This window comes from Glossina fuscipes, unplaced genomic scaffold (assembly GCF_014805625.2).
Source record: "Glossina fuscipes isolate IAEA_lab_2018 unplaced genomic scaffold, Yale_Gfus_2 26, whole genome shotgun sequence".
Taxonomy (NCBI): Eukaryota; Metazoa; Arthropoda; class Insecta; order Diptera; family Glossinidae; genus Glossina; species Glossina fuscipes.
Window position 1 is genome coordinate 6,899,412 of NW_023998421.1, and position 12,436 is coordinate 6,911,847.

Below are 12,436 nucleotides of genomic sequence, written 5' to 3' on the forward strand. Positions count from 1 at the left end.
CTACCAACATAATTAATTAACCATAAGAATGAGAATTATTGCACAATTTCTCAGCAATTAGCTTAACAATGAAAAACCTCTTCATACTGCCTTCCCTTGCAACCCAATTAAGTATACAACTCAAGGCCAATAAGCATAAAGTAATGTTAGGCGAATAAAGGAAAAACAAAGCTAACAAGAAAAATGAATTCAAGAGGCTCTGAGTAAAGGAGCATTCATTCTCTCTGCAAGTACAACTCAATATATATTCTTAGAATGCAGCAAGAAACTATAGACAACAGCGATAGAATGAGAAGCGAAAAAATTCGTTAAGCCTTTTATTTGTCTATTTCACGATCTTCTTGCCTTCTATAAAACAATTGCTTTTGAAATAATTTGCACAAGTGTAACGTATACTTTACACTAATTGTTTTCTGGCGTTTTTCCGATTCTTCCTTAGAAAAAAGAAATCATTTTTAAGGGAATCACTTCCTTTATAAAACACAATGAAGATTAATTAGATTGTTGGCCATTGGTTGGTTTGCTTATTCTATGCTGGCATTTGATGTTTTTTGTTTTTCTCTTTGATATTTTTAAGCCATTTTTCATGTCAAAAAGTCATATAATTAAATACCAATTTAAACCAATGCAAAGCATGCATATATATATATATTTCTATGTATGAATGTGTGTAAGCATATCAAAGCGTACGTGCTTGCATGCTCTCAGACATATTGTGCGAGAAGAAATGAATCAAGAATACGAGTGAAAATCGAAAATCACAGCAAGTTTTTCCTGTTGTTTGTTATAAGTAAACACAATATCTTAACTCGTTCATGGCGGCAGGAACATTGTCCAATAACTTAATTCTAAACAACTTGAGGTTTTTCGTCTTCTTCAATTCTTGGCAGTAGCAATGGCAGCACCGTTGGCAAGAGCATTTGTCGTGGCGATACGAAATTTCGAGCCCTTTTGGCATGGAAAAGATATGATGAACAAGACGATAAGAACTGGAAAGATAAATGTCTACTGGTTCCAAATTAACAGTTTGTGAAAGATTACTTCTCAGAAAAAGGGTTGTCACTTGATGAATCCACTGTGGGGCTCAAAGGACGGAAGAGCATCAGGCCTATGCACTCTGCTGCAAGCCGTTAGTTCTCGCGGTGGAAGCGAGCAGACGAGTTATTCTTGTGGTACTTGGAAAAGGAAGGTCGGGAGCCATGCAAGAAATTGCTTTAAACGGTATGTCGCTGTAGATAACTATAATACTAAACAAATTAAAGCATTTTTTCAACTAAATAGTTAGCTTACATTACGAATGCAAAGAACTACAGAATATGCTTATGAGCTTTATGACTTGTTATGTGCTGCAATTAAGAGCGGACCGTTTCTTTTTCTTATTAAATTGAAATGAAAGGACGAGGAAACGCATGGTAAATTTCTATGGTTTGAGCTAAATTTCATATTAATCAAGTGCGATGATTTATCGCCTAAGCTTTGCCTAAACAAAACCTTAAATTCAGTTTTATAGCGAACCATGGTCAAGAAAACCCCACCTTCGGGTTTTAAACCGTTACTGTCCAGTCTTAATCAAGATAGCTAGATCTGTGGTCCAAGAACCAAATTATAATCGCATTTTTCGACAACAATAAATCACAATCAAAGTAATGATGTGCGAATGGTAGAAGTAGAAAATGAATATTCTCTCCTTGAAAACTCCAACTGTTGTTATACAATCTTTCCGTATGAAAAGGAAATGCATTTTCTCTCCATAAAATTGATGTAAACGTTTTTTGTGGTTACATTTATTTCAATTCATTAAGTTGAAGGGTTCAAAAGCTGTGAAACGTTCTTTACAAAGCGCAAATCCAAAAGCTAACTAAGATATTATCTAACACACCAGAGATGATAGTGCTATCAGAGAGAACTAAATAACAAAAGAGGGTAAATCATTGAAGTCGCATGTGGGAGGAAAAGGAAATGTGAAATGTAAATATCGTTTTACATATAAAACATTGCGCGTATTTGGTTAAAAGTGCTTTTGCTTTGGCTACCTTCCATACAGTGTGACACCATCAATGCGCCTTGAACAAAATTTCCCATCATCATGAAGTGAAAAGAAAAACCGAAATGGCAGCACTACTACCGTTGTTAACAAGAGAGGCATGAAGAATCCCTGAGATTCTTATCTGTCTTCAATGTAATCGTCTAGGACGATATCGGGCATATCTATAAATAAAACCTGATAGCCGAAGATCCCTTGGGGTATAAAAGTAGATCTGTACTTGTGGCTATTTTTTATGTAAAGTCCTCCCTGCGGCAAATGCAAATATAGACCTTAACTCTGAATGCATTAAAAAAGGAATATATATATATATATATAAAGGCTTTAAATTGCTTTTGCGGTTTACACAATTTATAAATTTACTTATTTTCACATCATAACGCTTGAAATTTGATGTAAATTTGCATAGGTTTGATTGACGCATGTTTTTCATGACAGAAACAACGTTCTTCCTCTATTCAAACATTTTAAACGCCTACGCGCGTATATGTCAACAATATTTGCACACTAAGGCATCAGCGTGAATGTCATGTTTGTTCAGCACGTCTGTCGCACTGACAACCTTAGCCAGAGCAAACGTTCAACTAAATTATGTCAATTTAAACATTTCTTATAATTGAAAACGTGTTCGTATAGAATTTGAAAAGGTTCGCTTTAAAGTTGCATGAATATTCCGTAAGGAGGAAAGTCTTTCAAATGCTTTTGTTTCAAGCAAAATGCATAAAACTTTGTGTAACTTTCAAAATGTGAATTCCATACAAAAGTTATAAGTATGACTCTATACTTTTCTAGAGATTCGTTTTTGACAGACTTGTAATTAAATTAGAAAACTTGACGGGTGATAAAGAATACATAAGCCGCGATTTTCTGAAGAACAACCAAAAAGCCTTCATCTATTCTTCAAGCTATGGTAAGTTGCTGAGCCCGGAGAAATTGAAAAACAAGAGCAGAGCTGTTAGTTGGAACTTATGTAATTCAGATGGTTATTCAAGTCCGAAAAGCCATGATCTCTAAGGCTTAAACATCGAGTGGAGTTGTTGTTTTATCAAAGCAGTGCTTGGTTATATGTTGGAATATCTGTTCAGGAAATATTAGCATCGCCAGTCTTCCAATTAGACTACAATATAGGCCATTTGAGCAGCGCTTACGTCCTCACGCAATAGTTATAAAGAAACTTTTTCAGCCAAGAGTTTCTTTCGACACAAAATTATTATTGCGCTAAAACGGCCAAAAAAACAATACCTAATATATGTACGCACCACACTCCGAATACAATAGATGTATCCTCTTCTTTCAATAAGCGTACGTTTTACTAACAAGAAATTTAAAAAGAAATTTATACCATCCGTAAATCTTTTCACCTCCACAAAACTTTCCAGATTCAGATTTCTCTGCCAAACTAGCCTCATGTAACAAGCAGTAAACAAACGTTACTTAAATTCGTAATCACATAGCTTAATAATGCAAAGTACCCAGCAAGGCATTACATAGTCATTTCTGTCGATGTCTTGTTTGCGGCAGGTCAAGTGAAATAGAATGATTAAATAAGCATGGTGGTCAAAGATAATGCTTAGCAACAAAAGTCATTTCAACGACGTAAGTCTTATATGAGATCGAGTCAAAGAATGATAGATGTCAGCTCATGCATAAAATGACGGCAACTTGTAACATTGTTGCCTTCGTGTGCTGTCGTCAAGATACAAACGTGCGCAACGTAACTGCTAACGCAATGAATATGAGATATTAGCGTTTCTCGGCTAAAGTAGCAAATGGCTGGTTGAGTGTCAAAAACAATTTGGATGAATGTTTGTCAAATTTATGTGGTTGGATGTGCTCGTGCAGCCTTTGAATTTATAAGTAATGCTGAAAGGAAACAAGTAGATGTAGATGTTAACCAAGTAAGCTGCTGCCGTTTTAAATTAAATGATTTGTGACAAGCTCTAAAAAAAGTTTTCTAGTTAGCCTGCGTGGGGTAAAATGTATGCATTTGAATAACACTTTTACACTCTTCATCACTTGTGGTACGAACATATATTTACTTTGTGCCCTTAGACAGGCTTGAGACCCATCTCTTGTCGATTCAGAAGCTCTACATGATTTAATTTCAGCATTTCTGTCCATCAGCACTTTCTTGTTTTCCTATGGCCAATGTACAAGCCCTAATTTTTAAGATATTTCAATGAAATTTGATCCATTGACGTGTGCTGAGTGCTATTGAAAATGATTCGGATCGGACTGCTTTTCTGACTATGTCCGATATTCCCAATTATTTTGAAAAGTCGGTATATAAAGAGCTGTAGTCAGCAAAGCGATTTTTCTACTTTTTCTTAAAAGTAAAAAGAAAACACTGAGGAATAAAAAGCATTGGTCTGATAATTTAATTGCTCGATTTGAGAAGATATTCGTTTTGAATGAATTCTAGTGTAACTTTCGCTTACTAGAATATATTTTCTAATAGCAAGCATTGGTACAAGATGAACGCAATCCTTAAATAATCAATTAAAGAGAAATAAATGTATTAAATTTAAATATAGTATATACTTATAATTACGCGCAAGGATAATAATAACGGAACGAATGAAAACAACTGTCAGTTTTTTAAATGCGCTAAGCCACCAAAAAAAAAGAAAAAAAAAAAAAAAAAAAAAAAAAAACAACTCAAGAAAGAGGAAAAAAAGAGCTTGCTTTTAATCAACCTGTGCCCGACATATATGAGTAGCTTTCTCTGAAACTTAGAATTAAAAAAAAAGTTCATTAAGAATTCTTAACGAAAGTTTTCTTTGTAAGAAACTATGTTATGTTTTTAACATAACCTCAGTTTTAGAATCATAACATCATAGGCCGCGAATAGAGAATTTTTGTCTGCCCTTAACTAATAAATGAAAACTAAAATAAATACATCTTTTATTTCTTTCTAATTTTTTTTTATTGCATTTCACATCGCGCGATGGCAGGTGCACAACCAAGATCATATATTTATTTATCTTAGTTTAATTTATAACTGAAATCTATTCTACTTGTCCTTATTCTGTCTTCAAGATTCGTCAAATCAGTTAAGGGATTATTTTAGCCTAGCCACGAAAATTATTATAAGTGCAGATGGCTGTTTGACAAGTTTTTCAACTAAATTCCTTGTAAATTATATGCCACCAGATTTATAAAAGAGAGCGATGCAGGCATCATTCCACGAATTCTTCCTAAGCTTTATTGGTGTTATTACATATTTATTAACAGTCATTTTGGTTTTGACTTTTGTTTAGTTTTAGCAATTAGCGACATCCCTGAGGTCTGGAATGTGTTTTCACAAAATATATCCGCATATCAAATGAATGTTCATAATATGTTCTTAATGTTCTTTCGTATCTACATAATAGGATAATATTACCTATTTAATATTCTATCATAGATAATGATTAAAGTATTAAGCTTTCGAGAATAATTCGTATGTAACATCTTTAAATATTTATATTTTCAGGTTTAGATTTAAATATCGTGAATTTTAATTTTGCTAAGTCGGTAAAGCATTCATAAAAACAATTATTATTGTGCAATAAAAGTTTAGTTTTACTGTTGACGTATACACGAGAATTTGCTTTATAAATGATTTATTATTGTGTTCAAGCAGTGTATATGGATATATGCGCCGACGATCAATTATTCTCGGGACTAAATAAGAAAAAATCCGAATTTTGTTATTAGGTTACACTGAAAGTAAACGCAATATATATCTGGAAAATTGCGTTCCCAGGCACAAATTTTCATGCAAAGTTAGTGAGTTAATTGACTTTTTATATCTTTAGAATATCATGCTTCTCCTGCAAATTTTCTTTCGATTTTCGAGAGTAACTTTCACGATGTATTTGATGCCTTCTCGATTGACTGTCTCTTTTGGGCTTTCGCTACGTTTAGCATCATCCCCATAAGCGGAGAGCGCTTGATATCAGCAAACTTTATTTTCGTCAGGGAGCTAATTGCCACAACACATTTCAAGCGAATGAGATGTTTAAACGATATTTCAACCGGTGATTAACTACTGCGAAAATAGCAGGAGTGCCGTCATTCATACTCCGATATCGCGCAAACAAATCATCAGGGTTGGGCGGGAGACGTTTGAGTTTGGCACTTTTCAAAAATAAAATTTCAATTTTTAATTAGGGGCAAGATCCGCACCGCAGTCCCGAGAATTATTGATCGATTTGTTAAATATGTACAAAAATTTACATTGCAAATATTTAGTTTGAATAATTTATGACTGCTGTAAACTTTTTTTAAACAATATTGCGTGCCTTATATTACGGCCTGAAATATCTATTATATATAATTGTAAACGAAATACCTGGACAGATGTAACATTTTCATCACAATTAAATGGTGAATTAAAGTCACAATTTTTGAAACTATAAACGTATCATCGTCTGCACCGTTATTAAGGCACATTAAAAGTTCATTTTGTTACCACGTCAAGGCCTGCTACTAACCAATATTTCAGTTTAATTAAACAACCAACAAACAGGCATCAAATTAAATGCTAACGAGCAATGCGAAACTTGTTTAACGATCACACATTTTAATACTTAATTGGATCACTTAAATATAACAACAAAAAATTGAATATTTTTGCAAAACAATTACTTCAAGTAAACTAAAATTTTTTTTGAAATGCGTAAACCTACGTCTTACAGAAATTTTCTCTCAGCAATTATTGGTTTCATATGGATCGTACTTGAATTAAAGGCCAACAGGTTGACCACGACTACAGCTGTTGGTCCCATGGAAATCGATAAATGTCAACAAACCATAATCAACTACAAATTTTCGGCAATGGTCGCGAATCAAAAGTCATTACCTATTCTGTGAATTGCAAAAATAGGCATGCAAGGACCGCTCTAGTGAGCATATTAAATTGTACCCCATTTGTTTTTACTAATAAATTGAACCTTCAGCATAAATTGAACCTTCGTGCGCATAGCCGAGTAAATAAAGGTTCCGACTCCGTGTTCACGTGTTCGAATCTCAGTGGGCATCTTCTGCGGGTGCTTAGTTAGTCAAGCCACTTACCTTCACACCCCATTCCTATCTCCCTTTCTCCAGTTCTTTCTGACTTTCATGGTATTATATATGGAAAAAAGAAAATGCATACCGTCTGGTACTATGTCTTTGTTGTAAACATCTACTTACAATTACTCTAATCATACACTGCAAGTGAAAAGCATCGATTGATTAATGTCGTACCCAATCAGTATGAAAAATTTGTAAATTTATAAACAAACAATTGTGCTGTGAGTAACATAAACTACAAGGTAATCAAAGCACTTGCTTGGGAAAGACTCGTGACTAAACAATCATTTTCGATAAAATAAAATTGACATTGAAAAGTTCTCCTGTGACTGTTGCTTCGGATTAACAAACTTGCTACAAAGACGCAACAACTGTAATAAGAAAGCTTATTGTCTTCTGTTATGGCCAGTGACGGATCATAGCGGGAAAATAGCTTGCTGATAGCATATTGACTTCTGTTATAGGCAGTGTTAAAGAAAGCATATTGTCTTCTGTTATGGCCAGTCACGGATCATAGCGCAAAAATAGTTTGCTGAAAGAAGTGGTACACCAGGACAGAAAGTAGGAAGTTATTCGATACTATCCGTAATTTTATGCTTACAAAGTGAATTTACTTCTCAATAATTTGAAAGCTGTAACTGTAGCTGTAATCTAAGGCGATCTGACAGGCATTTATTCAATCTTTGAATAGATGCGCTTGGGGTTATGCACATCATATAATAAAGACGTATATAGTTTCTTTGTTATTTGCGTATTCAAACTCCACCGTTTTCTTCTTCTTCTGCTGCATCATGCAAAATTTCCATTATGTTTTTTCTTTGTTTTTTTGAAAAGAAAACGTGAATGGCATTCAAAATAATGTGTTTACGTCTTCTAAGGATAACAAAAGAAAACGTGTTAGCTTAATGTGTTTGATGAATAATTACTTACGTTAAAAGTATACTATTTGGTACATGTCAAGGTTATTGAAAAAATTTCATCACCATTTTTGTATACTACGTCAACCGTTAATGCATACAAGTGGATATCAACTTAACCTTCAATTTTAAAAGGTGTTCACATTAACAGTATTATGCACGCACTATCATTAAAGAATGAATGAATGTGTAGTGTTGCGTCTAATCTTTAAATTTAATTCTCTTACGGAACAATATATTACGATAGGATAAAAAGGGGATTATTTTTTGTTAGAATTGGCGGCAAACTGTAGCATTGACATTTCAACTTTACGTGGCTTTATTGAAATTGGAAATGTGATTAATAGGGGCGAGCCGACACGACAAAATCAGTTGGCCCGTTGAAAACGTAAAATAACGTTCGTTAAAAAACGTAAAATTTTTAACTTAACGACGATAATCGTTTTTAATAAATGTGTGGCGTTTATCTCAAAACTAAGGCAAGCCCATTTTTGGAGACAATGAAGAGAGTGGTACCTACGAACAGATAGATGAATAGACACATCTCCCTCTCTTTACAAACATCGCTTTAAACGCTAGGGTGCAAGCCCGGCTAGCTATTACATAGTAATAGAATGCAAGAAACAAAATAAATCAAAGGAAGGGCCCCAGTTTTGATGTCTTATGGCGATGCCGATGTTCCAAAGTTCCTCTTTTATCTCTTCATATAGATTACAAAGCGGGAATAAACTTATTTCTTTCCTTCTTCTTTGTTTTTCATAATTAATTGAAAATTTTACGTATATTTATACATCGTTCAAGCGTATATTAAGTTTGTGCGTATATATGCGATACTCAGAAGGCCTTGTGATAAACCAATCAATCAATTCAGAATATCGCTTTCTAAATCGATCTTAGCTTTTATGTCCTTATATTCCTTTTATTTGCTTTTGTTAAACTTCGAGAACACAACTTTTAAGGTGTTTTGACGAAAGGATTCGACCTGTCAGCACATAAGGCCTTATTTTGAAAAATCGTTATTTGCCCTAGAATAGGGTGACGCAGAGTGCTTAATAGGGGCCGCGATCCATTACGGAGTTTTTACTTGTTTTGATGAACATTTCAGAAAAACGTAGTTATATTAAATAACGTCGCTTCGGCCTGCATTTACAGTTTGTTTTATTTAATTACAACTCGACGGAACGTATGATTAATTAACTTACGGAAATATTCATTTTAAGTTACACAGATCAATTGCCTTGAGCGGCGTATGACTAATAAATTTATTTATAAGCAAATATTTTTATTTCACCTTGATCCTAACACGTATTGAAAAAAAACAATAAAAACAATTAATTTTGATATCATCACAAATATTTCTCACGAATATATATCATTTGCGTTTTCACTTGGCTTGAAAAAAAAACCTAATACGATCTCCTTATCTGGAAACAATTTATAATCAACGAAAAAATCAAATTCCTTAATATTTGAGAGATGGATACTACAGCTAGGAACGATATTATAAATATATTTATTCTCAAAAGCGCTGCAAGGTCATGTTAGGTTGAAGTTGACAATATTAATTGCATATTGTAAGTAGAGTATGTATGTATTGAATGAAGACTTTCACAGCTTGCCTAATAATCCAGTTAATATATATAATTGGAGTGAAATATGCGTCCAGATTATCGCAGGAAGTAGCATGTTGCTGTTGCGAACATTTAGAGAATATGACAACCAGAAAGCTCATCATAGCTTACAGCGCAATATGTGCGATGGCGCAAAATACAAACACAAAGTTAGTTTTAACCTGAACGAAAATTGTTCACTCACACGTTGACAATCAATCATATATCATTGATTACAAATTTCTATTTTAAGGGCGTTTACTCTTACCGAGCGATGCCGATTTGGAGTGAAAGAAAGGGCAGTTCGGGAAAGCCAAGATTGCTACAAAGTAGGAAGACGGTTTTCCCAAAAAAAAAAAAAAAATGAACAATATCGATCAAGATACTCTGAATTGGGTGGAAGCATAAGTTGGATCAGATTTATAAATGAATTCTATTATTAAAAAACTTTCCATTTCAATAATGAATATTTGGATTCATTAATTTTGAAAGTAAAGCAATTCGGTTTCTTTTTTTTTAATCAGCACTATTATGTAATGAGCTTACATTATCTAATTGCACAAAATACAAAAGATTTGCCTGTTATTGTCGGATATTTTTAAATCTATCGAAATGCAAGCCTTTAACACTAGAACCACCGATTACGTCAATTTCAACCTTTTTTTTAAAAAAGGTTGAAAAAATTCGTTTCAAGTCATATGATGCTCTAGCATTTCCTGATGTCTTTTACTTGCGCGAAAAGAGCTTTGAATACACGAGGTATGGTAACGCCGCAATTTTTTGCTAAGAGCGCGTACGCGTTACGATGAGCGATTTAATAAATGCAAAAGAAGTCCCAAAATTTTCGAGAAAAAATTAATTTACTACCTTAAGACTTCATCACAAAAACACTTTTACTTAAATATGTTTACGCATGCCTTTATTCCTCCTTCAATGTAAACAGAATTTTGAAAACCAGTTGCACTTCACACATTTTCAAGATATCTTAAATAAATATTTTTAACGAGGTGTTAATCTCAAGGAATGTCAACACTTATATCTGTACATATTTGTGTGTCTATGTTTCCATGTTTTGTGAACGACAACATCAACGCTTATATATGACAAGGGAAAAAGAAAAGAAATAAATGTGCAATGATTGTTTAGATAAATGGGAATCGAACTGCGAACAACATCGCAGAGACATAATAAGTCGCAAGCCATTGGTTCGGTTGTGATTTGCGTGACTTAACCTAACTACGAATTTTCGAGCAGCATCACATCAGCTGTACCGTACTTATTACTATTCGATCTCCTTAGAACAACACTTGAACCGTAGATATCGCAGCTCTCTGCTATATTCCCAAAAATTATGCAAACCAATTGGAAAAATATGTGTCTAGGAAATTGAACGGTGTTCTATTTCCGCCAGTGCTAACTAGAGTGTCAGGTTCCTTGTTGCTTAATAGCGCAGCGAAAGTGAGAAGAAGATTAAGCAAACCGTTTACTGCTTAAAAGCCAAAAATGTTATTACGACCGAAACATTCCAATATGAACAAGTTATATATTTGTACATTTGCACATATTAGCAGAAAGCCGTAGCTAACTTTAGATGACTGCGGAGCATAATTCCTCAGCTGATTTAAACGAACCATTACAACATTGTACATTGGTGCAACATTTACACACAAATGTGTATAAAAAAAGAATTATGAAGAAAGAAAGCGGAAGATGTCATTTGACATGTAGATCATACTTGACCGGTTTTATTGACGGGAATAATCGAAAAATCAAAATCATTATTCATACCTTTAAATCAAATTACGTATGATTGATCAGAATTAGAGTCATACCAATCTATAGTTACTTTAAATTGACAGGAAAAGCATCGAAATTAAACGATAACTTCCGCAGCGTATTCACAATCTATTATCGTCAACTTTGATGGGCTTTCAGTCTGCTGCCTCCCATGTGATTATTGGAAATTTCCAAACCAAATTTATGGGGAGACAAAAATAAAATATTGCACAATTACCAACATTTTGACCGGTCGAAGAAACTGTGATAGCGTTCACCACATTTCAGTGATAAGTCGTGTGAATCTATCTGAAAACCTGTCGATAATCATTTGCAAGAGACTCAGTAGTTGACTGGCACCAGAGCGCTAAACGCCATGCTAAAGTGTTTTGAACAGAATTTGAATCAAAATAAAAACAAGATAAATGCTTAATTACCGTAACAGACGTTATTGACGGCACGATTGCCGCTGCTATCGTTGTTGTTATTGTTATTGTTGTTGTTGCAGACGTGATTGTTGTCCTTATTTTTACGGTTGTTTTATTAAAAAAAAAAGAAGAAAATACTTATCGGCAATCGGTTGTAAGCAGTCCAGCCGTACATTAACACATGACATTGATTAAATGGGCGATAGACAATGTTTAAGCCACTGTATGTGTTCTTACCATTATCGCTAATACTGTTGTTGCAATTCCTAATAGTGTTGCGATTGTTTCCGTCCGTATTACGGTTTCTTTTTACTGTTGGCTTCGTTATGATTTCTGTTTATGGCATTGTTGCACAATATTTTGCTTCAGCTTTACTGGTGTTGTCGCTTTTGCTGCTCATTCCATTCTTAGGTTTAATGTGGCTTTTACTGCTGCTTTTCTTACTGCTTTTATTGTTGCTCTTCTTGTTTCTTTTACTACTCCCTTTATTCTATATTCCTTTTTGCTGATGGTCTTGCTGTGACTTTTTCGATTGCTCATTTGTTTCCTTATGTTATTTATATATAGTTATTTTGTTGTTTATGCTGCTTTTATTTTTTTTCT